Raw genomic sequence first — 25784 nt, forward strand, 5'->3', positions numbered from 1 at the left:
TAAGGGCGAGCTCGGCAATGACAGAACTGCATTAGTGTGATGTATGTGTTGTTAGCCAGCAAGCAGCTAATTCCAAATTTAACACCTGATTCACACAATGCAGTCACACCTGAGTGCGGGCCAAGATTTACTACCCTTGTCAGGCCGCTGATGGCTTTTATAAGTAATTTTTTGGACTCCCCCGATTCATTCTCTCTCTGCGTCCGCAGTAATGAATTATGATTCCGGGTAAAGATTCAGCTTAAAAGCAAAATTATGCTCGTTTGCAAACTGGGTTGGTGTCAGAGAGTCACTTCACTGGAGGAAAGCCCCGGCCCCGCTCCCCAGAGACCCGAGGCAGAGACCGATGCCTTAAAAAGACAAATTTCTCTTGGTTCCAGCAGATGCTGAATGCAGCAGGCCTCATTACACACTTTTTTTTTTCAACCACCAGCCTAACCCACTGATGAAGTTTTAATTTCTTTTTTTATTTTTTGAAAGTGGAGTTGTAAACTACTAATTTCAAAACCGCTTTACTCTGTTGAGTAGCATCAACATGGATGGATTACAGATAAAAGCTCATTACCGGTGATTCATAATGACAGGCCGCCGTGAAGGCAGACATCTAAGATGCAACAGGCTGTACTCAGGACATCTTGTGCTCTTGTTCCATCTGCCCTTCATACGACTCCCAGTCTGCTCCGCGGCACGTTTTCTGCCCCCTCCATGTTGTCATAAACACTTGTCTCTTTGCGTGACTTTATGTTGTCGTTTGCCTCTCAAAATGTTAAGTCACATCAATCGATACCTGCACTTGTTTGGTTCTGTTCAGATTTGATGAATGCAAAGGGGCAAGCTCATTTTGATTTTGGGTGACATCTAGATCATGAATGTATTCAATGTTTTGTTAAAACTACACATTAACAAACTGGTAAAATATATGATGTTTCTTTTTTTTTTATTATTGTCAGCATATTTACTTGGTTATAGAGTTATGAAAAGTGAACTGAACTATGAAATCTGTTTAAATAGCTTTTTTTCTTTAAAAGCTATTCTTTCTTTAAAGGCATAGCAGTAAACCAGCTAGCATAGCATAAAAAAAGAAATCCAGTTTGTTTCAGTCACTTCTTTCATCTCTTCGGTTTTGTCTGGTCAAAAAGAAAGCAAGAAAGAAAATGAAAAAGGAACGAAATGCATGTGGAAGTCACTATTTAACTATTTAACTATTTGCATGTGGAAGTTACTATTGGTCATTTCCAGTCATTTGTTAAACAATCAGTTTGTTCTTAGCCACCATCTGCACCGTGCCATCTACACAGATCAACCATTTTAGCTACGGCTCTACAAAGCCAACGCTCACAAAACAAGAACATTATCTGAATTAATAATAATTCATCTGACAGCTGTGATATCAGGTAAAGGTATCAGCATTAACACTGAATGTATGCTAATGTGTGAGCGTGTGCGTGTGTGTGTGTGTGTGTGCTTTCTGTGCCGCCTTGATGTGTGTTTAGGTTTCACTGAGGCTGCTCTGATTGAGTGTGCAGCTGCATGTCAGTTGATTGCCTTACCAAGCGAACACGCAAACACACACGCGTAAACACTCGCACCAACACACACACACGCTCTCTCGAAAGTTAACGCATTTGTCTGCGCCTGCTTTTTGTGACAGAAGAGGTGGGCCTGCGCCTGTGCGCGAGTGTGAAGCAGAAGTGGCTGTGTGGGTGTGATTGCGCTCGCGTCGGTGTGCGTATTTGCCTGAGGACAGCAGTCATGCTCCATTAATTAGCACAGCAACCTGCTGACTTTCAAGTGGCAGCAGCAAAATTAACCCTGCTTCACTGAGAGACCCCAGGAAAAAAAAAAAAGCCTCTGTTGTCCCAGCCTTGATTACCACTTATACCGCCGTTGCGCATGCATGAGGACATTTCGACATGCAAGCTATACCGGTGCACTTGCGTGTCTGGATGTTTGGACATCTGCATGAGTGCCATGTGATCAGATAGTCACAGCCGATGGTGATCTTCTGCTGAATGAAAGAAAATGCTGGAGGAAAAAAAAAAAAAAAAGTCTGTCCTTTTGTCATGAATCAAATTAGATTGGAAACTGCAATCATAACGAAGTGGCAGCAAAATCGTGTTTGAAGCTCCTGGGAGAGGAGAGAAACTGTGACTGTGAGCTGTGAATGCGAAACCAACAGATTTGGGGTGAATACTTTTAATTAACACCATTTAAATGTTAGATTCCATGAAACTTTATTAATTTAGTCACATTTGAACTGCAAGCTTCAATGTGTCAATTTAATTGATGTGGTAGACCAGAACAAAGGTGTTTGTAATTGTGAAATTCAAACACTTACACAAAAATGGTAAATGGCCTGTAACTTCATAACACTTTATCTAGTCTCATGAACTAGATAAATCACTAACTCTACGGCCCTAAACCAGCGCTTTAATGTTATTTTCCCTAACGTTAAAGAGCTATACCAACAAGGTGTTTAGTAGAAGCTAACGCTAAAACACTAATCCAAAATTTATCTTTACTATTAGCGCATTAGCTGATTAGCAGAGGTGTGGACACCACTTGACACAAATTCTCACAAACAAAAAAAATATAATACCCCAAAATATATCCTACTGCACCCATTTGCTCCCAGAAGTTACTTTAATAGTCAATTGATTCCGTGTGTGTATTTTCATCTTGGTATAAATACACCTGAGGAGAAAGTCTCAGAAGTTTGTTAGGAAATATGGGTATATAAACAGCATCTTGACAAACACATTAGACAACTCAGGGATCATAGAAAGCTATTGATACAATAGCTTTCTATGCGTCATGCTATGGGGAAGAGTTTCTTGAGCAGGAACTGGGAAGCTGGTTCGGGTTGATGGATGGAGCTAAAGACCGAGTGATCCTTGAAGAAAACCAAAGACTTGAGACTGGATCGAAGGTTCACCGTCAAGCAGGGCAACTCTAAACTTAAAAGCTGAAAGGGAAGGGCTTAGATGAAAATATGTTTAAGTTTCAACGCCTGGAACCAAATCCAACTGAGAATTTTACTTCAATGTCGATTTTTTTTTCCAAATCATATTCTTCCACTTCATAATTATATGCTACTAGTATAAAACCTGACAATGTTCAACAGGTTCAGATACTCTAGCAATGCGCTGTAGAAAAGTGGAGTTCCAATTTGACAAAATTTCCACATCCCGGGCAGCTCAGACTCACAGTCCTCCAAGCTGTCAGTGGTCTTTTGAGGTGCAGCTTTCCGTTCCTTCTCCTTCCTTCCAGCATTTGGCTGCCTAAAAGTCTTGTGAGATGTCAACCTGCATTATGGCACCCTCGCGCACCTCCCTCTGGTACAATTACTGACAGCCGGTACGGGAACTGACCTCGCAGTACGGAGTCGGACCCAGCGGCTCGCCCGCTGTGTGCCACATGCAAGCATGTACATAGGAGTTCATGCTTGCTTGGAGCGCTGCGGCTTTCTGTGAGGGAGAGGAAGAGAAAAAGGCCCAACGGCTGCAAAGGTAGAAATACAAAAATGAAAAAAGCCTATGATGATTCTGTCAGACTGCTTTGAAAAAGTGTGTTCTTTGGCCTTTGAGGTAAATGCTTCCCTGTGTGTGTGAGTGAACCAACTTTCTCAACCTGTGTTTTCACCTCAGTGACCCATAGAAAAGATTTAAAGCCACTTTTACTGGAAGTAATACATTTCATATCTTCATACCTCCCAGTGTGTTTGACCAATCACTCAACAAACATTTGTAGCTGTCCACCAGAGTTAACAGAGGAGCATAATGTTGACACTTTGGCTAGATACTGATAAATTTGGTGTAAAACAATAACAGCTGGAGACACAATTTCCAGTTTGCTCAAGATTTCAGCTACTGTATTTATTTTATTCAATGATAACCAAAACAGCAGTGCCACCTTACACCACCATTATGTTTAAAATGACAGACATTCGGATATTTCTTTCTTTTATTTGACATTGGGCATTTAGAATATACAGTTGAACCATCATACTTTTCAGGAAAAAGGTTGTGGGTCAGAGAGATGAATGGGTTTCGTAGTGAATCAACCCCAGACCAAGAGCAATAGACGTTAGGACAACGCTAGCTGAAGCTGGTAAGAGTGTTATCTACAGTGAAACAAACCTTGTCTTGATATTGACTGAAAAGTCACCCAAAGAGGAAGATTTCAAAGAAATGTAAAAAGTTGTATTACAGTTTGCAAATGCAAGCAGAGGAAAAGACTGTGATTTCCAAAGATGTGTCCTGTTGTCTGATGAAACTGAAATTGAAAGATTTGACCACAATAATCACTGTTAGAATACAAAGTGAAGACTTTTTCGTCTTCACTTTGTACAAGAGGCTGTCCTCGCTTGTCACGTCAAGACATCAGCCAGGAAGACGGATCTTTGAGAAATTGGTCTCCTGGGTGGACAAGAACACCACCAAGACCCCTTTATCTCCATCTCATAAAACATTTGTAGGAAGAAATAAAAAGGTGTGTTTGCATGAGAACGACAACCTAAAAACCTGACTCGGTTACAACAGTTCTGTCATGAGAATTGGGACTAAATTCCAACAAACTGTGGTGGGAAGCTTGTAGAAAAAATTGAAATAATACAGTTAGCGGGGTAGCTCTACCAAATACTAGGGACATTTTTGGGAACTTTTGAATTTGAGTTTATAAACCATAAATAATTTTGGTAATTACGTCAGACCTGAAAGAAATGTTTAGACTGAGAGAAAAAATACTGTCTATTTATAAACCCAATCTATATGTCTGCTTTCATATGTGCTAGATTACTTGAAACTTTATAATCAGCTAAACATGTTTATCAGGATCCTTTTCTGGAGAACTTTATGTCCTCCCAAGGGTTGAGGAAAAAGCACAGTACACAGCATTTTGAGACCAATAAACCTTTGCTGTTTTTTTGTTTTTTGGGGGGATTTTGTGTAAATTGAGTAAATCTGCAGTAAGGGACTCAATCTCCAAGTGAAAGCCTCTCACGAGTATGTGTATAAGGCACTGTTGCGTGATTCTGCCAATTGACAGTCAGCACCGGCAGTCGCTTTGAGTCTGTAAGATATTCTCATTTTCTGATGAGAGCTTCTGAGCATAGAAAAGATCCGAGTGTGCGTTTTCCTGAGAGACGGTGTTTGGCCGCTGTCTGCTGTCATCAGCGCGGCCCGTCAGCTGAGTGGCACTGACAGTCGAGTTGGCCTGGATGCTGTCACATGTCCTTGCCAGTCCACTCAGAGTTCGGGGACGCACCTCGCCATTGTCAGCTTCTGTTACCTCCCCACAATGCGCACTCTCCTACTGAAACCCCTCTCCTCGGCCTTCAAGCCAGTGGTTCCTCCTCTGCCTAGCTTCGCTTCACTCACAGCAGTGCAGACACAGTCACATTTCCAGGGGGACCTTGTGACCTTCCCTGTCTGCCTCGTTCTGGTCCTGTTCATGTTAAGTGTCAGATCTCCTATGCCACCTCGCCCTGAGCCTGAGGTCCCCAGAGGCTGGATCAAAACCTCTACGCTGGGCCAGGGAGAAATCCCTGCCAGTGCTTCCGGTGCCACCGTGAAACATTCGCCATCTTCCCCACAGCTAGCTGCGCCAGCAGGCTTCACGTAAATCATCTCTATTTTCTAACACCGAGGAAGACGAGGCCTTGGAGAGACGAGAACATGCCCGGAACAGTGATTGAAAGAACCAGAGGGTGTGCTCACTTGTCGCCTGAGCTCGTTTTCAAGATGTTTGGCATTCAGAGTTAGTAGCACAGATCAGGCTCGCCAATGGTGGAGAGTAAAATGTTGCCTTTTCTCAATGGCAGAGGCATTGTCACAGTCAGTAAGGAGAAGTCAATAAATATGTCAAGTGTATCACATCTACCACTCATCAAATGCCAAAGAATCAGAGTTTCTCTACTTTTATATTCACTTAATTTTATGTTTTGGGCTGCTTTGTTCTGGTAGTTTATTGTTTTCTTTTCAACAACTGACTGTATGCTTTTTGCTGCATTTGCATCAAGTGGGTGCTGCCATGGTGAGGGTATCTCCAAAACTTGGCATCCAATTACATGCACATATGCTTGATATTTCTGACGAAAGGAAGACTATTGAACTTTTTCACAACTTTAATAGAATACTACCTGTCTTGAAATGTCAGACATAATGGATCCTTGCTTTTTCTCACAAAACCGACATTAAAAATCAAAACAAAACTTGATAGTGCCTTCCAATACATCTATTACTTCAGCATATACTATTCGATCTCCTAGCTAATCCTGTCTGCCATGGATTTTTTAACATGCTGAAAATATATCAATTATATGCAGCTCTGCAATAAAGTTACATATCACATGAGCCAATCAAATGTTCTCTTAATGACCCACACTAACAATATTGCTCAGTCTCGTAGTACACTATGCAGGTGCTCCAGTTGCGCCGATGAAGATTCACTTGCTGCTTGAAGTGGCTTCAAATGACAGGAACTCGACTTATTCTTTGATTAAATTAGCAAATTTTTATTTGACCTCTCAGAGCCACTTGTAAAGAATTTGTATAGATCACTTAACTTTTATCCCCAGATGGTCATTTGATCATTCAGTATGAAAATAAATGACATTGTTATTATTGCAATCTTAACTTACCCTTTCCTGACTCAGTTCAACACTTTTTTGATATACAAGATGGCTTACGGACTCCTGAAAGCAGCTTGAAGAGCTACTTTTTTTTACCTGAGTTTCTGTGAGGTTATCAGTAGCCGTTCCTTTCCCTGTTGTAGAAAGATTTCATATCATTGTGAGCTTGTTGAAAAAAATAAATGCAACTTCAGGGAGGTGAAAACTAACAAGATACCCACATGTAGCTGTATTAGTCTGCCTCATCAACTGATTTAAACTATAACCTTTGAGCACATGACTACTTCCGGTTTGAGTTGCTAAAGTCTAAGCTGCTAAAAATCAGCAAAAACATATGGTGTACATCTGATTAGCTTGTTAGCTACAACCGTGCTGAGGATTTATTTATTTTCCAATAAGCACATGTTGACATGACATCTTTCCATTTCAATACATCAGGACCTCTATTTTGAAAAAATAAACCTTTAATTCTGACTCTCTTTTTTTGTGAAAACTAATTTTGGCTGCATACAAAACAAAAATTCTTACAGAAAACATTTGTAGTTGCTTTACATGATTTTAAAACAAGTGAAGAAATGTCAGCTGTGTAACTCAACAAGCCAAGCGAACAAAATATAGTTGTTTAATGTAACTAGCATTGATCAGCAGCAGCTAAAAAAAAAACAAGGACTCGCATCTGGTTTCTAGTTTATGGCCAGCAGACATAAAAACACAAATATAACAGTTGTGCTGTTTTGTAGAACCTTGCATTGTTGCTAAATAATATCATATTAAAGTTATTTCTGTTGTACTTTCCACTTTACTCTGATTCCATTTTTTGTCTTTCTACATTTCTAAAATATTGAAAGAAAACTGTCCAAAAAGATTAACTAAAAAGTGTTTTTGCCCCAAAACAAGTGCATTATGGAATCATAAATATGTTGTAATTTAAAGATGTCTTCACAAATGATTCAGGAAGCTCTTGCATCTTGTTTTCCTGGGTCTCCTCTTGAACATAAAAAAATTAAATAAAATCAAGTAAAATCTGGAGAGATGCTGGAAGAACTCTTAAAAGGATTTGAGATTTTAGCTACTAATATCTACTTGTTGTCCCTTGTCAGTCATCAGTAATATTCACATAATCACCAGCGATTTATCTTGCAACAGTGAGTTTTAATGATTTGATAACAAATGATAGGCTATCAGATGGGAGCGGGGAGAAAGCGACTCGTGTTGACGAGCGATGTCAGTAGAGGGGGAAAAAAAAAAAAAGTGGAGGAGAACTTCCCCTGCGAGCGAAACCACAATAATTAGCATAGCGGGAGAGAGAAGCGCAGTGCGGGAGAGATAATCATAGCGCCTTAATGTCTGCTGAATGCTATTAATCAGGAGCATTACCCAGAGTGCCCTGGCTTTTCTTCAGTTATCTCACTGTGCGGGGTGATGATGAGCCTCCCCTCTTGATCCACAGCCATGTCAGCATGATGTGTGTGTGTGTCAAAGAGCGTGTGGTCCGGATCATTATTCAAGTAGTCAAGTATTATAAAACATTCCACTTTTTTCAAACGGTTTCTCCTTTATTTCAATTTTTTTTTTTTCACTTTGCACATAAACACATGAATCCAGAGGATTTTTATGTAGCAAACAAGCGGCGCTTCTGTCAGGCTGCCCCAGGGCAGCCGTAGTATCCATCGTTTATACCGGGGGTTCCCAAAGTCAGTCCTGGAGGGCCGGCATCCTGCGTGTTTTAGTTCTCTTAACGCATCTGGATCAAATAATGGCTCATTAGAGGCCAAAGAAGGACACTGACATAGTGAAATGGTTGTTACTACCACCAGGGAGAGAACTAAAACATGCAGGATGCCGGCCCTCTAGGACCCACTTTGGGGACCCCTGGTTTATACTATGTGAACAGCTGCAGTTAGTACCACACAACTAATTTTGCAGAGTGAAACAAACACTATGCCAAGTCTATTTGGTCCTTTTCAGAATTGGCATTAGTTTAACTCTTCCAGAGTTATTTCAACAATAGTTTGAGTAGTTATAACTATTTCAAGTGTTAAAATTACTCAATTTCTTGTTGAAATAACTCTGAAAGAGTTCAATTAACACCAATTCTGATAAGAACCAAATAGACTCGGCGTATTGCTGATTTGCTGTGTAACCATTTACCATTTACATGCATTATGTTCTGATCCAAACAAGTGACCCGATGCTGCTGCAAATGCTAACCTGGTGGATAAATTTCATGTCCAGCAAACACTCTCCATTTGTGTTTTTTTGTTTGACCTGCTGATATATTCTGTGATTCCAATTCCTTTTTTGTTGTTGTTGTTGCTTATTTTTTCTGAGTAGTCATTGACTTTACAGTGTTTTATAAGGAAAATGATTCCCTGTAACAGGCAGGCTTACACTAATGGACATTTTAATCTGGCTTTGGCATCTTTCATTAGCCCATGTGTACTACTAAAACCACAGATTTAATGTCTACATTCTATAGGATCTAGATATTTATTTAACTTTATACAGTTTTTGTTCATTTCAAGATTGCATACTGTTCCACACTCAAATTGTCAAATTTTCAGCACATTTTTATAGAATTATATACATTTAAATACCAGCAAATTACATTAACATGATGCTGATCCTGGACTTTAAAATCAATAAGAGATCTATCATTGCTTTTTTCAGGAATCTAAACTAATTTTGAGAAGGTTTATTTTAAATGTAGATTACCCAAATCAGTGCTGGATTATTCTACACAGAAGCTGAAGCAATGTTTATGATCTGTGATGTTTTTTTGTTTGTTTGTACAAAATAAAAGTACTGCCTAAAAGCTTTGAATCATATGTTCAAGTTTAAAAATCAGATCTAAAAGTTAAGGAGGCAAGGAGTCATGTTGCTGTCTTTTAATTCTGCATACTCAAAATCTGCAATGATCAATGAACATAAATGAAAACAATGATTGTGGCAATTCCAAGAGGAAGGACAGATCTTAAATATGAATTACTCTGTTTTCTTTGACAGCAACAAATAACAAAATCTTTAAATGTTACGTTTTTTCCATTTTTTTGCTGACTTGAAAAGTGAACCAAACAAATTACAAGCATCTTAAAACTATGTAAGAATCAATTCAAAAAGGAAACCAACATTTCTAAATCCTCAGGTAGAGCTCAGACAGGGATTGACGGCTTGAGTTGACGCAACCAAACAACTTTGCTGTAATTAGTTTAGCCTTTCTGTCCATCTGCTCTCATTCTTTTGCAGTCAGAAAGAAGCACAGACATGTCTTAAACATGTAATATTAAACACACTTTTCATTCTCCTTATTCTTACTTCAGTAACAGCAACAACACTAAAGAGTGTGAACCGACTGGTAACGGGTCGATCAAGCTGACTGAACTTTTACTATTAGAGTAACATTCTTCATATATTTTCCTTTTCATTGTTCTGAGACAAGTACTCCCTGAAATGTCTGTTTAGTAAAATAAGAGACAAAGTGTGAAGAGATGTTGAGATGTTGTTTTTTAATATTTAGCATAAAAAAGGAACTCCAAGCACAGCCTGTTTTCACACTGCACTGATTTTCAGTCTGTGGAGGCTTCCATCACTTGGAAACCTGACGTCCTCTTTTATAATGGATTGCCCCCACTGTCGTTGTTTGTCAGTGCCAAACAGAGGAGTAGAAGTAAAAAGCTTGTTCTCTTTGATTTTTCAAGGGGAATGACATCGAAACCTGCCAGTGGAGAGAGGCGTTTTATAGTCTCGGAATCATTTTGGATATTAGACTCTGGGGGGATGTCATGTTTACCATGCCTGACCAAATATGAGCACAAAGAACAGAAGGAAAACACCAGACTCTTCACTCAGGTGCTGTCAACTGCAACTTTTGACTCAGCCGTAGCGTTCCACTGCGTTTTCACAAAACCGAGACAAGACCTTGAGTAAAATCAGAGACTTTAGACAGAAAATAACAGTAAGTCCTTATTTTTTAATCTATTTTTTACATCCAACAAGAAAGACTTTTATATATTTTACATTTGCTGGAGCAATAACATACCGACACTTTAGCCTTTTTTTTTAGTGCACTGTTTATGTCTCGCATATGAATTATTCAAACATAAAAATGAACTAAAAAAGAAATCTAATTCAAGGAACATACCAGTATTTTCTTTTCCAGTACATTAAAAAAACTTTATACAGTGGATGAACAGAATCTAAAAGTAATGTCCTTAAAAGAAACCCACTGTGGGAATATGCAAACTCCATGTATAAAGACCCTAGTTGGGTTTTCAAACCTGGCTTCTTTCCTGCATAGCCACAGTGATAACCACTGTCCTATATGCAGCCCCCAAACACATAGTATGACTAATGAAAAAGCTAATACCAACTTGTTGCACTTGTTACTCTACAAAGAGCAGAGCTCCAAAAAGAGAGAAAACATTTTTGTTTTGTTTTAGAAAGCTCTATTAATCCAGTCTACATGTTATCATAGCAGTAGCAGGTATAATTGTAACCTTTCTGTTTTAGATAAAAGCAATTAGAATATTTTTTTTCCTCGCGTTAATACCCTCTTATGCAACTGTGATAGTTTTTACTAAAGTTTGTCATGCCTTGAGAATCTTCCATCAGCGCATGCAATCACTAATGGTCCATAGACTCATCTAATTATGCCTAAAAACACTCACAATCTGCGGTTCTTCATTTTACATGACTATGTAATTGTATCTCTTTGTAGCTTAAAGGCTTTTCGATTTAAGATAATATTTCTGGTTTTATTTTTAAAGTCCGTAAGCAATGAGTCAGCTGCCTCAACAAAATCCTCTACTATCATCTCTCTGTTTTAGAAAGACTTTCTATGCTTAATGATGGAGTGACTCACATAGAACAATGGTTCAGGTGCTTCCTACGCTTTTGAATTTGGCTAAGTAGTGAGCTACTGTTGTCCAACTTCCTGATATGAAGTTGCCTTCTCAGTTTACCAGGCTGGGGAGGTCAAAGTTGTAGATCTGTGAAGAGTTTGAAAGTACCCTTTTATATTTGTCTACATTGGAATAACAAAGCCAGCTTGAGAGATCAGATTGATGTACTTTGAATACAACATGGCATGAAAAGAGACTCCTCAACTTTCATTGTCTTTGGTAAAGTTAACATTTAATGTGAAATAAAGTGAAACTCCCCCAACAATCCAACCAAGTTCTTACAAACACTTCATATCCATCGACTGTTTCTGGTCAGCCAGTCTTTGTCTTAGCAGTATTTTGCTTGTGTTTGGTTTGTGTTGTAAAAATTATTAAAAATGTAACTTTTAGCCCATAGGCCTGTCATTGTTTGTGGCAGGCTTCTGACCTAAATACCTGTGAAACTCTCAGGAAATAAATGATAAAAGTTTACAAGGTTTATCAAAATACACGAAATAGTTTTAGATGTCTTGGTCTTCCTTTAACAAAGGGGTTAGAATCACAGTGAGGGAAAATGCAGAAAGTATGCGTAGTGCATAATAGGAATGTGTTTTTGCTGGATGAGGGTAATTAATGATCGTACTGGTTGAAAGGATTTGTTTTGGGTCAGGAAGGAGTGAGCAGAGTCTATCTGGGGTGTCGGTCCGAGTAGATGACAGGTTAGGTTGGAGGATTCAAGGAAGAGAGGAGCCTTGTGTCCAAGACTCACCATGAAAGCAGGGATGGAGAATAAGGCTTACATGAAGTTAGGAAAAACTGATACCACCTGGATTGGCAGTCAGGTCCTTATCAGCAAACACACAGATCCGTGACAAGTTCAGACTTGATCAGCCCATTTGATTGACTACAATCATTTTTCAACCACATTGAGACGTTCAACAAACATCTTTATGACGACGTCCATTCAGCATTAGATGAAAACCAGTGTTGCCCTTTTCATGTTTTGTCAATGAAATATTGGCTAAAAGTTTCTTTTCTAGATGGGTCACGAAGACTCCCAAACATTCGCATCGTGCAAATCAGTTAAGAGAAGAATGCAAAAAATATCTAATCTACCAAGGTCTCTTCAAATTCGACTGTGTGGACTTTAAACTTGCTGTGTTTTTCTGTGTGAAAGGACTCTACACAGTAGTCATGGAAACATATGGCGTCCTTTCAATCACTCAAATGGCAAATAGCTAATCCTTTTACCTACACAGTATTTGCAATCTGCAGTCCAGCTTACTCAAGTGGACATACTGTTCCCTTTTTAAGGCAAATGTATGAACGCTGGTTTGTGTTGTATAAAGTTTCTATTATTATGGTCTGTTGTGCAGCCATCTCGTTCTCCGCTCCCGTCTCCATATTCTTACATTGCACGGCGTCCGATTCACCTCTTCACATCATTTATCACTATAAACATTGCTCATTGCTCCCAGCAAATATGTTTATTGTTGTCATTCACTCCTAGGGCCATTTATTTAATGTGTACTCTCTCTCCACACATCTCTCATCACTCCGTTCGCATCGAGGAGTGAGTGCATTGTGTGGAAATCAAACACGTATTTAATGATAATGGACCGATGTGCGGGTGAATGAAGGGAGATTGGAACAGAACGGCGTGCTGGAAAATCAGATCCCGGCATCTCCAAGGTACAAACATAATAGGAAGTCAAAAGAATGCCTTTGCGCCTTCACTGTTGTGAATTCTCCTTTTGTCAGTCAGGGCCTGGCTATTTAAGCCATTGTTCTGCCTTTTTGAGAAGGAATTGGATTCCCCCCCCTTCCCCCCAGCCCCCCACCCTGCTCTCCTCTTGGCAATGGATGCCTTTCCTCGCCCACCAATGGGTAGACCTAATTAGGACATTTTGGAGAGATAAATATGTATGAACAATTTATTTTTTGCAAGAGCACAAAGGCATCTCCTAATAATATACATCAATCTGCTGACTAGTGTTTTATCAAAAAAGAACTTCAGATGACGCCGGTCTGTTGGGTTGGATCTTTCTGCTTTCCCAATGTGCTCCGGTCGCTTTTTATTAATGTTTGAAGTCTGTGTAAAACCTGGAAATGAAGGAGCTGCCAAGAGGGACAAAGAAAAGGTTGCTGTGAATCAGAGAGTCCTGTTTGCTCCAGAAGGTCTTTATAATAAACACTGAAATGATTGATACTGTGCAGGCGTGTGTGCCTGTGTGATACCATGCATGCTCACACTTGTACTCATTCCCTAAAATGGCATATTGCCCTTTACCTAATCACGCTGCAAATACTCAATCATGCTAACCAAGGTAAGTTTTTATGGCATTTTCCTCACACACGCACACACGCATGCAGACGTGCTTGGTTTTCTTCACACAAAGAGAAAAGGTCAGCATTTTAATGGCTTTGCTCCCCGTAGTAATCGCCTTTTTGGTAAGCTGTGCAAACTAAATGAAAAGATGTCGTCCCATGTGTGGGGTTAACCTATGCTGCTTCGTTTCAGTAAGCGAAGTGCCATTAGCTTCACCCTACGCTGCGATGTGAGGGAAAACAGGGAATCTACCAGCACTAGAACAGTTTGTTGATGTGCTTGACCTGCCCGTTTCTTTGCCACATAGCTCACTGCGGTTGGTGTCAGCCATTTTGTTGTGGTCATCAAATGTGTCACCCAATGCAATAAATGTTCCCTATACAAGTTATCTACTTTGACCAAAAAAGACCATGATGCACAGCAGTCTGAGCCAACACAGCATGCTAACATTAACCTTTAATGTTAGCATGTAATTTTGTAATGGTACCATCTGCAGTTAATCATTGTGTGTTGTCAGTACAGCCTCTTGGGGGCAGTAATGAGCTGGACTACACACTGTCTACACAGAAGAAAAGAAGAATAGAAGCAACAATAAGGAATAATTTTTTATCTCTAGAAATATATCCAAGTTTTGTAATGTGATTCCAGAGAGAGTATTTATCCAATTATCCTTTTAAAATAAGCCTCAGTGTTGTTGTTTTCTTCTTCTGCTCTTAATTTGAGTCGCTTTTTCTCACACTCTGTTTGACGTCTCAGTCCGACTCTGAGTATTGTCAATGGCAACGGACACAGGTAATTAGGTCATTAGTAACAATCTGGACTGCAAGTGGACATCAACAAAGACCGCTAGCAGAGAGGGCATTACAAATTTAACCTTTGCTTTTGAGCGGGCAGGCTTAGGAAAATAGGAAATCAATGATTGCTAATTAAAACTTGCTTGACTTTAAACATGAATTTGGACATGAACAAATTTTAAAATAGGACAGTTTAATTTCCCTTACACAAGTGACAAAAGCTAGTTCTCATAGTTAAATGTGCACATGTTGAACCTTATGTTACCTAATAATATTTTTAGATAAACATCAGAATACATTTTACATTCTAGAATAAAGTTTAATCTTACAATTCAAAAGCTAAATATTATGGTTTTTCTGTACTGACATGAACAGAGTAGGATTTAAGAAAAAAGCTTTGAGTTTCATCAAATTAGTCTCTAGCTGTGTTTCCATCCAGAATGGTTTTCAGTATTCTAACAATGTCGACAAAACACATTTTTGCAATTACAACTTTTTTATTAAATAAGAAATACATTCGTGAGACATCAGCGTTGTTGAAGCAATAAGCTCCTTTTACTTGGTAGTAGCTACATATGCAGTGTTTTGGGGAAAATGTTGCCGGCTGTTTTACAGAAGAGCAAATAAGGGTGTTGCTCCCTTATGCGAGAAAAGTGTTTCCATTGTAGTTTTGCGAAATACACCAATTTGGATACGGTTGAAAAAGCACCTCATCCTGTCAATCAAATCATTAGTTTTTTTTTTAATTGCCATGTTCAGCAAATTTATTTCTGTAATTCCAATTTGCGCAGTTATAAGGTCAATTAAAACGCAGCTGTTGTTGCTTCAATTGTTTTCATCAAAGCTGATCTTGTGACTTCAGCAAAACAAACTAACTTTGCTATTTATCACCTTATGTAAACTGGGGTTTCCTACGTCAAACCAGTCAAACCAGTTGTGGTAAATCTTCTTTGTTTTAAATTTAATGTTATCCGAAATTTAGAAAATGCATTGGTTCCCAGAAGTCTTTCATTCAATAACACACGCTGTAGAAATTGATATACATCCAAGACTTACACTTGCACGTTACAATCAGCTAACGTAGGGTTTTTTCCCCAATACGGATTTTTTTATTCCCACTAAAAACGCAGACCAAAAAAACGGAACCACAATGCCTTGAATTTGCATTTCAGTCTCTGACGGTTACAGTGTTGAAAAGCACTGCTGCTCTTCTGTTGCTGCAGCTCAAACCGTTCAGGACTGGTCGGAGGAAAGCACATCTGCACCAATAAGCAGCAAAAAATCCACTTAATGCAACTCCATACAGTCAACAAGTGTGCCCTTCAAGGAGAAGAGAGGAGAGACAAAGGGTTCCAGAGTCAATGTTGTTTCCGCACTAGCCAGAGCGCGTCACGTCTTAATCCTTCCCCCTGGAACCCAGTCAGCGTTAAACTAGCTGAAATGAGTGCCATGCAGGGAGTAAATGGAAGGAGACGACCATCCACAATGGCTCTGGAAAGTGGCTGTTCTTGTAAATAGGAGGATTAGAGGGAAAGAAATCCTTCTCTCCTTGTGGAGGCGTGCCCATGGGGACAAAACCCAGTGTTTACACTCATTCTCTGCACGTACAGGACTCCAAATTCAGGTTCACTGCGTGATCAACCAAGTGCAGAAGGAGTGAGGACTAGGTGATGCCTCTCATTCTTTATGGATTAGACTGTACCTGAGCTGGTTATAACCATGTTAGGAGCATGACGGGGGTCACTCTGGAGGGTAGTCAGCTGGGTTAGCTCTCAGAAATTCAACAGATTGACATTTTAATGTTCCGTATGCATTCAGCCTGCAGAGAGGATGAATTGTGCTAACTAGGGTAGAACTTGGACTTTCTTAAACCTTCAGTAGGAGTTATGAGATTTTTTTCCTGTTCATCAACTTGTCAGACAGCACTTTGAACACTATGTCAACAGATGCATGCTACTAGTAAAACTGACGCATATTTCTACAAAACCCCTTTACAGAACATTTCAGAAGGCATCTCTGTTGACCTGATGTAGACTTAACAGAGATCTATTCCCCAGGGAGTTGTAGTCAACGAGTCGAACAAAACCAGTCTGACAGGTGAGCTGATTTAAGGTTTGGACAGAAAACTCACCATAAGGTTACATATTTTGCTTTGTAAGTTGAAGTCCAGCATAATCACTACAGTAAGGACCGTAGTGCTGCTTCAGGACGTCTTTGAAAGTGTCATTGTGAAGCTCTAAATTCCAAACAGAGATGAGATTAGCTGTATCCACAAAAGTTTTGTCATTTAGGGTGTGCACATCCAAATCCATTTGGCGTCTTCGGAGACTAAAAACAATTATTTTTGAAACCCAAATCCGGAGTAGATTCATTTCAAAACTCCGATTTCAGGTTTCTGTGTCACCATCTGAGAGGAGCCTTCTTTAAAATGGTAACGTCATGGCATCCCCCCGCATGCGCCTCACTCTCACTAAAACACAAAAAAATCAACGCTTTTTTTGTGTGTGTCATACTCTGTCAGTGTCACAGCGCCACCAATTGGTCCGGCATACCTAGCACATCATTTCCTATGGTGCTGAAACGCATTGTTTCGACACACATTTTTTCTTAACCATTTACAAAAATATACTGTCTTAGTCTTAGTGTGTACAAGGCCTAAGTCAGAAAGATCATTGTTCTTTGTCACCAACATATGTACTATTAGGTTATATATTTTTGTTGCCCAGATGGTGCAGGTTATGTACATTTTGGTGTATCAATGGGGCGATGTCTGTCACTGTCACATTATCACCGTCTGAGGAAAGAGTTCAAACCTGACAGGTGGAAAACAGGCTTTCTAGGGCTGCTGGCCGTCAGGCATGAATGGAGAAAACACATCAGCCGCGCCACCTCTACCTCACTGCCTCTCCTCCCTGCTTTCACCCAACACTTTATGTTGCTCAACTCTTTTCTGCTTTGCTTTGTTGCTCTTTTCATTCACCTTCCACTTTATGGCAGTTTTTATATCAAAAGCAACATCCGTTATTTTTGATTTTTATTTTTTACTTTCTAATGTATCAAAAGCAAATGACCCTGAACTTTAACCTCTACACGTTTCAGTAGTTGCATCACTTTCAATCTTAATTTCCCCCCCCCCCCAACTGGTTGAAATTTGAGGTTAGAGAGAGGGTGAAAAAACACTGACTATAGAGGATCCACTCTTTCATTGGCCACTTCATGCTCTATTTAGCCAGCCGTATAGCTAACAAGCAGTTCATTTTTAGGCTTCACAAGGTCTGATGACAAATAAACAGTGCATATCATTATGCTAATATTTGGCAGGGAAAGGTGTGCGCGAGAGCCGTGGAGGTGTGTATGTGTGTGTCAGCCAGCAGACTGTTTGGTGGATGGAGACATTCAGCGTCGTCAACATGCCCTCTGGAAAACCCGTCTAGTAATGTCTGCATGCCGGAATGCCAAGTGGCATTTTGAAGTGTTGTTCTCCAACCCAAAATATTACACATGCACCAAACAAGTTTTTTTTTCATATGCGATTGCAAAAATATTCTTACACCAAAAAATTTTTCTAATTTTTATTTTATTTTTTTCCACATCCAAACATCCGATATTGTGTGACAGACTGAAACAAGCATAGCACATAATTGTGAAGAGGAAGGAAATCGATTCCTGCATTATTTTTTTTTAAATCGTAGAAATGTGGCATTCATTTGCATCCTTCCCCCTTTACTCTAATACCACTAGGTAAAATCCAGTGTGACCAAGGTTGGATAATTAAAGCATTAATCTGCGATGCAGCCAAGACGCCAATGTTCACTCTGGAGGAGCTGCAGAGATCCCAAACTCTGGTGTGAGAATCTGTCAACAGGACAACTGATGGTCCTTTTCCACTCCCATCTCTACAGCGCAGCTCAATCTGGTTCACCTCTACTTTACTCTACAGCTCTAGTGATTGGATAGTGTAGCTCCAGAATACAAAAAAGTAGCTTGACATGATTGGTACACAACACTAATGCACACAACTCAACAATGGAGAGAATCACTCTTGCAGAGTTTCTGCGCATCCTTAAAAAGGCAGAAAGTTGTCTTAAATTTATTGAAATAATATAAGTTGGCTTTCACAGGTCTTAAATTTTGTCATGGGAGAACAATCTAATCTTGTATATTCTTTCTCGCTGGACTTTTCTGTCAGGCAAATGTTTGAGTCACATCATCGTCACTGCGTTCAGTGACTTGCAGGGGTTGAAGCTACCACTAACCAGCTTCTAATAAATCCTTTCTAGCTAGCTTCTTTGCGTCAATCAGGGCTATGTGTAAATTTATTGGCTGGACAGCGTTTTCGCTTCTGTTGTCAACCCGTACGGTGCTACGTGCATTCAGACCTGAAAAAGCTTGGCACTGCTGGAGTTGAAACGATATATAGCTGTATTCGCCGTGAGAAGCACAGAGCTGCTGCCAAGACCCACAACACAGACCTTAAAACTTTCACAGTTTTGATTCCCTGCTGAGGCCAAAGCTCCTCAGAAAACGGTAGCCGCTGCTACTAGCAGCACTACTCTCAGAGCAGCGTTTGGTGCAACGCATAAGTCAGAGGTTTAGTGTATTTTATACATGGTGGCCGAGCAACAGTCCTATCTATTGGAGAATTTAATTTAAGCAAAGTTGTTGCTATGGAGGGAATGAGGAGAAAAGGAAGAGAGCATGGAACCAAACGAGAATAGAGTCACAAAGCAGCTATGATGACAAATAGGAAATAGAAAAGATTAAAAGGAACTGTAATTAATTTTTCAAGTCAAATAAGAGTCTGAAAATATCTCTTAGGCAATCTTGCATGGAGTACAATTTATTCCTCAATAATTTTCCATTCTTAGTTTTCTTTTGTACATTTCAGGTCTTGGTGAAAAAAATAAAAAATACAGTTTAATCTCACTGGCATTTTGCAAACAATTTCTTTAGATGTTCCAGGCTAGTCGAGATTTTGATGTGTTGGTCCACCTTATATAATTGCAGTAAAATCCATTGAAGTTTGTGGCGATAATATTACTGACTGCGAAAAAGATATATTTAGGGGTGTGCAAACTTTTGCAATCCAATATTTAAACATCTCCACAGCGGCTTTGTTCTTCTTTATATTTTGCATCGTGTTTAATAAGAAAACTTCTTCTGCGTTTCCTTCTAAATTATCAGAAAGTCACAAAGTGCGGCGTGGCAAAACGCCAAACACATGTTTCTTAATAACAAATCTTTGGTGTAAATATTGAAGCTAATCAAACAAAGCTAGCATTATGAGGTAATCAGCGCGTGTGTGTTTATGTGTGTGCGCGTGTGCATGTGTGTGTGTGTGTGTGTGTCTGTGTGCGCTCGTGATCGGGCTCCCAGGTAATTATAGCAGACAGCTGCCATGGCATCCTAGATCAGTCCCACGTCAACAAGCTGCAAACACGCCGATGTGTTCAAAGACACACACACACACACGCACGCACGCGCACCCTTCCCCCCCCACACACACACACACACACACACACACAGAAGAAGAATAGGTCCCTCATCAGCATGCAGTCATTATTAGGAGGCTGATGCCCAGATTTGTGTCATTTTACTTGGAGTCTCAGATAAGCCTGGGCAAATTGTGTCTGCCTCCACAGTGGCATGTAGAGAGATGAGATGCACCTGCCATAGAGCCAAGCAGAGGGAGTAGGAGATGGGGAGGTGGGGGCCGGGGGATGGACTGGTTCTAGTTTTGTCTCATACCGGTTCTGGCCGTACTGGTCAGCCTCACCTGGCCAGCTCTGTTTCATCATCTGGGTTCAATCATTGCTGTACCCAGATCTGTCAGCACCTTCCTCCACAGTCCTCCCTCTCTCCAGCCCATCCGTCTCTCTCTCTCTTTCTCTCTCTCTCTCTCTAGTAGTTTGTGCTCTCGCCAGGCATGCTGTGGTATCATGCCTGCATGCATCATGGACCTGCTAACAAATTACATAGAGTAGCCACTCTGCTTCCCCTCTCACTCAGCTGTCAAGTGGAGCCACTGAAGCATTCTCCCTCCTCTCCACATCCAACCCTTCCATCCATTCCCTCGTCTCGCCATCCAGCGTTCCCTCCCTCCGCCTCCCTCGCCGCCGCTGTCTCCTGCACCCCCATCCCTCAGTCTGCTGTGCCTTTAGCCACATTTCAGCAGCAGGAGCAATCTCTCTCACCTTGTACCCGTTCCATCCAGCCCTCTTCCATTATCTTGTTTGTCAGTTTTCCAGATGGTTTTTAGAGGGAAAACACATTTTTACGACTAACATAAAGACTACATTATGTGATCAAACCTGATTCATATGCAGATGATACTTTCTGAGAAATGTGTTCATCACTTCTGGTCCAGACAATCTTTCACAAAACAAATGTAGAGCTCTGTTCTTGCAGAGTTTGTTCAGACCTTTAGGTGGACTAAATCTGAACTTCATTCCAAACACATCTTAATATTTAGGAAACCTCTTATTCTATTCATAAAAACACAAAAAGGAAGCATGTGAAATGTTTTCTGGACATTAGAACCAGCTTAGAATCAAACGAGCATAAAGCAGAACTAATCGAAGCTGGACTCATTTAGTCTGTGCCGATTACAGGTTCAATCACAGATTTTTTTGGGGGGCCGTAAAACCTTTACCTATCTCGCAAATGTTAAAATCCCATCTTGTTCTCGTGGATTTAATTTCATATAACGCCTCATCTCATGATTTACAAACCGTAGTTATAGAATATCTCTCTTCTAAACCTTCACACAGCATGTGGGGAAAAAAAACAAAGTAGACTTTGGTGCTGATTATCTATAATTATAAGCTGAAACAGGTTACAGTGCCGCTCAGCTGATTAGCTGCTGTGGGATTTGTTCTGTCTGAATGGTGGATGTTTAACCTGCCAGACAAACGTTAGCACTCAACACTGTGGTCTCAGCCAGCGGAGGAGTCAGACGGCGCTATGATTAATAGGCTAACGACCAAACGTCGACCTCTGAAGGGAGCCTGGTTGCTTCTTATTTTACCAACCACACAACACTCTCGTTACCATTTCCACACGTTCTGGCAGTCAAATGCCCCACTACCTCTGGACCCTTTCCACCAGGACGATGTTCTTTATGTGTAAGGAGGATTGATTTTAAATTTTTTTTTTCCAAGAGTCTGCTTTATTGGCGTGTGGTCTTTTATTAATACAACCCTTTCTATATGACAGCTTCAAGCCGAGATAAATAACTTGAACGTAAGGATTTTGCTGTGTTTGTGAGAGTAAATGGACAAAAACAAGACTCTGTGTCTATAAGTTGTACCAAGGATCCATCCATCCATTCATTGTCTACTCCCCCAAGCTGGTGTCTATCTTCAGTTGTCACTGGGCAAGAGGAGGGGTAAACCCTTACCAGTCCATCACAAGGCTTGACACACAGGACATATAACCATCCACGCACTTACACCCAAGGGCAATTTAGAGACACCAATTAACCCATGACATTGTTTTATTATCTTTTGAGAGATGCCTGTAATCATTTCCAATCGAAGATGACGGGGGTTTTTTTGTTGTTCAACATATCCGCCAGGAGTATGAATAAGTGGACTGATTTTGGACTTGGCCCTACACCCCTATTTCTAATTTCTTAATCACCGTTTCCAGAAGCTTGGCACGATCAACTTCAGGTGTTAGATGGAGCTCTTTGTTTTCACAGGCTTTCATCAAAATTAACACAGGAGGAAAAAAGACAATTTTGGAAAAAAATTTTAATTATTGCAAGCCTGAAAAAAAACCCACAATGTCTTACTGGGCAATTTCAAATAGTTTTCAGAGTACACTATGCAGTGATACGTCAGAGGGCTTCCTCCAGTGTGGTTCCTTGGAAGAATAATGCAGTTCACCCACTAGCTAGCTGTTGGTAGCGTTGTTGTTGTCAGAAGGGCTACGCTGCTCTGTCAGTTTTGTTAGTGTGCACATAGCCACTTTTAAGAACTGTAAGAGATAAAGGATAGAAAATATATCCGTGGAAACCAAAGTATGTTCTCCACTATAGTTACTGTCATATTCTCCCTCTTAACTAACAATATTTGAACTGAGAAGCTAATGACATCCCTGACAAAGTACAAAAGATACAAGCTAACAAGCTGCTAACATTAGCTCCTGGGTATAATTGGTAAATATATTAAAGGTAGTTGAATTCTTTGTCCATATGGATATGAATATTTGTCAAGTTGTCTTCACGGCAACAGCTAAGAACACACTTGCTGCTTCAAGAGGATTTTGTTGGAAAAGTAGCAGCGAAATCCAGATGAAGGTGCACTAAGGAGATATGCTAGCATTTTGATGCTCTGGTTGCTATGGTTCCATTTTCTCCATGAGATCAAATTGGTGGCATTTTTTTCTCTCTTTCTCTAAATGTTTCTCTCTAAAGTCTCCTCTTCCAAATGATCCCTTCTGCTTCAGATCATCAAACTAATTTAGATATCATATAAAAAGCCTCTTATACTAAGCAATTTTGCTTAATGGCGGTTGTTGCTCACAAGCAGTTATGACATTTAGGGGGTAATTACTTTTTCCAAATAGAGCCAGGTTGGCTTGGATATCTTTTTTTCCTCCTTTAGTAAATAAAGTCCTGATTTAAAAACGGTATTATTTTTTGTTGTTTTTTGTATTTCTTTAGATTTCCTAAAATGTGTTTGATCTGAAATGTGTGACAGAAAAACAAAAATACTTTTTTAAGAGCATTGTATGTTATTACGTATAATTCAAGTGATTTACTTTTGTATGTATGCATATATATGAGTATGTTAAGAGACACCTGACTTATCTATCAAGACGCGAGTGTGATTGTGTCTATAAAGGGCTTAAAAAGACTTGTGGAAAACAAGTTTGTGGTCTAACGTGACTGCGGCGCATCAGCCTCCAACGCGACTAGAGTCGGTTGGTGAGGGGAGCGGGGTCGCTCAAGCTGCCCGGTGTTCCCCGTCGCCCTGTGATGGGCCCGGCATGTTCTGCGCCGAGCTGCAGCTGCAGGTAGTAATTACTGATTAGGCTGCTGGAAAGTGCGGACAAATGCACTGTATAATCAGAGACTCCGCCAACAGTGGGAGTCCTCCACAATGGCTTGTAATTAACAAGATAATTGGCGAGAGATAGCAAAGATTTCTGGAGTTCTTCCTTATTTGCATGTCATTTTGCGCTGAGTTCTTTATGACTTCTTCTCTCCTCTGCCAAGGTTGAGGCACTAATAACACCGTGTCCTACGGTGCGACTCGCCTGGGCCGCGGTTTCCAACCGGGGCGCGTGCCGGAGAACCGAGAGGCGGAGCGCGCGCGCCCCTCTTACACGATCTGATATTTGTCTCGCGGACTCCCTTTGCTATTTACACTGTCGCTCTTTGCGTTTATGTTCGCCGTGTAATCACGGGAGGCTTTCAGAGCCAGACTCTTTTTGCTGTGCGACGGCGTCAGCAGTCTGTTTGTGCATGTAAATCCTTCCTTTAACCTCTGAGGTTTTCTCCACATGTATTCATTAACGTTATTCGTACAATAAGTTCAGTAATGAGTGCTGAGGCTGCTTCCTTTCAGATGTCGCTCAGTACATCACACACCCAGACTAAAAAGATGTTTATCGCTCCTTTTCCAATTATATTTCTCCAGATTAAGGTGTCGCTGTGGCACTTGTTTCCTTGACAACGCCGTCGTTATGTTACCCTTCTTCCAAGTACCCTTAATCTAAGCGAATATAAAAACTCTTCATGTGCATTTTTTTTCGTTTTTTGTTCCCAGTTTGGCACTCTGGTACTTTGTGTCCAACCTCTCCAGCTCACATCATGAGGCTTTTTTACGAGCAACTTAAATGGGCAACATGCAAGATGCTTTGTTTTATTTCAGCGTGCTTGTCCTCAGGTTGCCAGGTCCTGGCAGATTAAGGGGGTCCCTGTTGAATTTGAGACGTGGTGCACAAGAGCATTTATAGACCTTTAACCTGAACAGGTTGAAGGAATATGAAGTTGATGGAAAACTGAGCCACAACTGTTAACTTTATGATTAAATAAAGTGTACATGTGTGGTGTACAATTTGGTAATCAACCCCTTTGTGAAACAACATTTTAGTGCTATTAGAGCTGCAAGTCTTTCCGGGTACCAGCTTTAAACATCCAGAGGCCGAAATTAGGTCCCATTATTTGCTAAATTGCTCTAGCGCCGTCAGATTGGACGAATAGCATCAACGAACTTATATTTTGAAGTCTTGTGAGAAGTTCTTTTTGTAGTTCTGGCTGTATATTTAGGGTCATTGTCGTGCTGGAAGATCAACTTCGGCCACACAATTAAGTGTGGCCTTACTGCTGGGGTTGTCTGGTATTTAGCTCAAACTATCTTGATATGGGCTCAAAAAGGCAAAGCATAATGCCACAAACATCATGTTTTGTTTTGGGGGTGCTGTGCCAAGTTTTCCTTCACATGTAGCATTTTTGCATGCAGACTATTTGGCGTACATTCACACCAGTCCTAGTTCACTTTAATTTAACTCTAGTTCACTTGCCTAGAAAGTCCGGTTCATCTGAGGAGCAAATCAAAAAAGCAAACCTCCTGGTTTGCCTAAAAACCTCATTCTCGTTTAGGCCTGGAAACCGCCTCAAAAGCAGGAAGTGGACTACAGCACAGGGTATTCTGGGTAAATGGAACGAAAACAAAACATTGTGTCTAGTGCTAGAATGTTTTTGTTGTTGTGTTCTTTATGTGACACGTGGTTGACTTTAAACTGTACTTATAGTTGCTTGTAACTTTTACTTTTTTCTTGCCATTCTTCCATATTTAGAGGTAGTAAGGTAAAATAATTGGAGAATACAAATGCACTCATGAGTATGACTCATTAAACTCATACTACTTCTCACTGCGATTCACATTTCTGCATCATTTGATTTGGTCTAGCACATAAAATCCAAGTCAAACACATACTGTGAAAAACTCCAAGGGATGTGAAATGGTCTTCTAGGAACAAACAAGAAAATCCTTTTGGACTTTATCTAATCCAAAACAGATAAAAAAAGGAGTATAGGTTGTTTTTTTTTAGTAAAACCAACGATCTGTGAGGTTTGTTCAGAATGTAAACGGTTTTTCATTTTTTTTCTTTTTTTTTCATTCAAAATTGAATCCTGA

The 25784-nt window shown here is 40.2% G+C and overlaps 1 protein-coding gene across 2 annotated transcripts in view; it reads left to right on the forward strand.

The window, feature by feature from the left end:
- Window positions 1-25784, forward strand: part of adarb2 (adenosine deaminase RNA specific B2 (inactive)) — a 210115-nt gene that overhangs the window by 36515 nt on the left and 147816 nt on the right. The window lies entirely within an intron of this gene.

This window comes from Poecilia reticulata, linkage group LG20, assembly GCF_000633615.1.
Source record: "Poecilia reticulata strain Guanapo linkage group LG20, Guppy_female_1.0+MT, whole genome shotgun sequence".
Taxonomy (NCBI): domain Eukaryota; kingdom Metazoa; phylum Chordata; class Actinopteri; order Cyprinodontiformes; family Poeciliidae; genus Poecilia; species Poecilia reticulata.